Genomic DNA, 3,451 nt, shown 5'->3' with positions numbered 1-3,451 from the left:
ATATTGCAGTCAGTGTTAGAAGCAAGTGTTTTCACTTGAGGTACTTCCTCCATTTACATTTGCACAATTTCTTTTCACGTCTTGAATTGCTTTGGATAAGTATGGCTGTTGAAATTGGTAAATCTCTCTTTCTTTTTGAACACTCTAAACAGAAGCAAACGCATACAATGTAGACCTATACTTGTCAATTTTGAACGGTCAAGGCTTCGAGTTGCCAAAAGAAAAACCAAACAGCAAACAAACAAGTAATTAATCTTTCATATGCAGATTCTTTATTAAGTTTATGGGCTACTGAGGTATAAAAGAAACAAGCTGCCCTTCAAGTTTACTACGCCAGTCACTCAAAACGACACACTACTTGCGGGAATTTGCGTGTGTATAGAATGAACCACTTAACGTCAATCTTGGTTTTCGGTTTACACCTACAAATAGAACTGTAAATGGAATTGGCCAAAACAACACGCTCTTAACTGCGTGACTCTAGTGAAGACAATTTGACAAGCCAACTTGAAACAGAACAATTCTAGAGAAATGAGAGTTTCAATGCATTGGAAGCTCCAACATTGAAAGCAGCTTCCTTGATACAAATTGCATCAGAAACCAGGACAAGTCCAGTGTCGATTCTATTGACCATGAGGTCTGCTTTTTGCGCTTACGAAGAACTAAGTCAACAAAAAAAAATTGAAGTTGGCTATTCCCACAAACTATAATTTGATCTAAACATATAAAATCTCAGTCTCACGAGGTGGAGCTCGCTGTTCGATTTGGTGTAGCAAGATTAACTACGGCTTGGCTTGGTGTAGTCAAACCTGAACGGCAAAAACGACCAGCATGGCGCTCAAGTTTGCTGTTCCATCGTCTTATGCTTCAAACTGGTTCAAACTGGTTCCAGTGGAATGGAACTCTGGTGCTTTGGACGAAGGGGCATCAAATGATCTTAACTTGATCATCAAACAAGAATCCTCTGACTGGGAAAACATCTTCTGAATCCTTCTCATCCTCAAAGGATCGTTGGTCGACGATGAAGATATCACGGTGCAGATGAAGGTGGGAGTGGTCTTTCCCGAGCCACAGCAGCATCTTGACCCAATGTACTACATGATCTCCGATTTAGACAAAGCCCACGGGATCCAGCTTCTTGATCCAAACCACGACTACAACACATATGGGCCTTACAGGAGAGTAGAAGGCGAGTATGTAAAGAACAAGTTAGTCAACCCAAATGAAGAAGTTGCTTCAACAGTTAGGTCCGTGTCAACAAACAATCCTGATCAGTTTGAGATGGCATTCAAGACAAGCGAGTCCTTTGGCTCCCCTTATATATTGTGCTCTAGATGATGGTCATAAGATGGTTGCGCAATACTCTGACAGGCTGAAGCTAAGTCAAGGCCTGTGGTTTGAGTTGTATCGCTTCAAAAGTACCTGAGAGGTACACCATAAATTATATTGAAATCACCGTGTATAAAGATTCTCTTCGCAAATGAAGTTCGTGGTGTATGCATTACAGGACTCACTTAAAGGATAACAGCTGTTGTAGTGCAACGTTGTTTTTCAGTGATAGCGTTGCTAAGTTCAATAACTGCACATTTGTTCTCATTAGTTACCTTTTAAAATGCTTCCATCTTACACATGTTAGCAAAAAAAACTAGTTAAGATAGGCTAAGTGTCACGTCAGTTTGTGATCTTGCATTGATAATAGTATAGGTGATCGCATGGGGCCGAGTAAAATAAAGGATTAACATCAAGCGTGTTTTTAGAAGTTGCTGAAATTTCAGCAACTTCTGAAAATACAAGTGATATTAATCCTTAATTTTAAGGGGAACCGTTGCTTAACGTTGTTGATGCATCTCGAAAAACAATCAGCCAAGCCGAGTGAAAACACTCGTTCGCTCGCAAGCAAAGTAAACAAACAGACAAGAAGTCAACTACTTGTTTACGTCCAAAACGAGTACGGATGATTGCTTTTTATATCCAATCGAGGGAAAAATTCGAGTTCCTGAACAAAAGCAACAACGACTTTAAAAATGTTAAGCCCTAATTTATTTAATTCACCTGTGCTTTTGAGGTTTCTACCACTTGAAAATAAGAATCCACTTTGAAACACGCATCCGTAAAAAAAAATCAAACGATTTGTCCATAGAAAAAACTTCTTCTACCAAGTTTGAGCTACTCGTTTCTCCCATCAGTGGCAAAATGTTCTGTGACTTTTTTTGTCGAGCTGCAAGATGCCTTGATAAAAGCGTGAAAGCCCTTGAGGCATTGATTCAACCTCACAATCCCGCTACGCCAGACGCCATGCAAGTCGATCCACGTTTTAAGCTTTTCATGAGAAAAAGCTTTTGCTCTTCTTCTTATCACTCAAAAATTCGCCTTCCGGAGTATCAAGTTATTGATCCTCTATGGCATTTCATAACGCCAATATGATAAAGACAAACTTCGGAGGAGACGAAGTTGTTTTGCTGAAAATGAAGAAACCAAATGAACGTGGAAGCGATGCGTTCAGCCAATCAGGAGGGAGTATTTTTGGCGCTCGACCAATCGTGAACGAGTAATTTTGCTCTCTTCACAAGCAAAATTAAGGAAATAATGCCCTGTTCATTGACCAATCAGCATTCAGTAATTTTACCCACTATGTTATTAAGAGATTAAAAGACTGGCGATTTCTATTGTCTTGATACATGAAGTCCTTTGGTAGCTTAAAATGAGGAAGGAAATTTGAACCCCGTACTTGCGCTATGACACCCCACTGGAAACAGTTGCTGAAATCAGTCTGCTAAACTTGATATCTCTCCTCAGACCTCTTAGAGGGCAATGATTGCCCGTTAACAAGCAAAACGTTCAAACGGCTTTCTACTAATTAAATCTCGATTTGTAAGAACGTTCTATGCAGGTGAAAGTTTTATTTCTTTTTTTAACATTTTATAAGACCAAAGAAGCTCACAAAGGAAAGAAGACAACAAAATAACGTTCTTAGGTTCCCGAAACCTTTTTAAGAGACGAGATGCTGAAAGTGTGGAATGTTACAATTGTGCTGATTGCACTCAGTGCAGCAACAAATATTCTAATGCAGGGCATAAAAATCTGTCTGTTAAAAGCTAATCATGTCTTCTATTTATAGATTTTCATGTTTTCCACGCCCCTGAGTTACCCGAAACGACACGCTACATGGGAAGGAAAGGAAGAGACGGTGAGTAGAAGAAGAAAGGAAGGCAAGGGAAAGGTGGACAAAGGTGTTTTCTTTATTATTATTTTCTGTTTTACCCCCCTTAAAATCCAGGCCCCAATTTTTTATTACATCCCCCAAAACAGGAAAAACCTAGGTGGAAAAATTTGACCAGCAGATTTCAATAAGCTTATTTATGCTGTAGCTTTTTCGTAAGATTTGTCCCTTTTTTTAATTCTGAAGTGCAAGTCACTTCTTTCGGTGTTAGTGTGTAGGATTACAAGCTTT

At 39.3% G+C, this 3,451-nt stretch overlaps 1 pseudogene; it reads left to right on the top strand.

The window, feature by feature from the left end:
- The window catches only part of LOC137981564 (uncharacterized), a 2,027-nt pseudogene extending 543 nt beyond the window's left edge, over window positions 1–1,484 (top strand).
- The last annotated feature ends 1,967 nt before the right edge of the window (window positions 1,485–3,451 follow it).

Source organism: Montipora foliosa, chromosome 13, assembly GCF_036669935.1.
Source record: "Montipora foliosa isolate CH-2021 chromosome 13, ASM3666993v2, whole genome shotgun sequence".
In the NCBI taxonomy this organism is placed as follows: Eukaryota; Metazoa; Cnidaria; class Anthozoa; order Scleractinia; family Acroporidae; genus Montipora; species Montipora foliosa.
The sequence above is the reverse complement of the archived record's forward strand: the minus strand, read 5'-3'. Positions and strand labels throughout refer to the sequence as shown.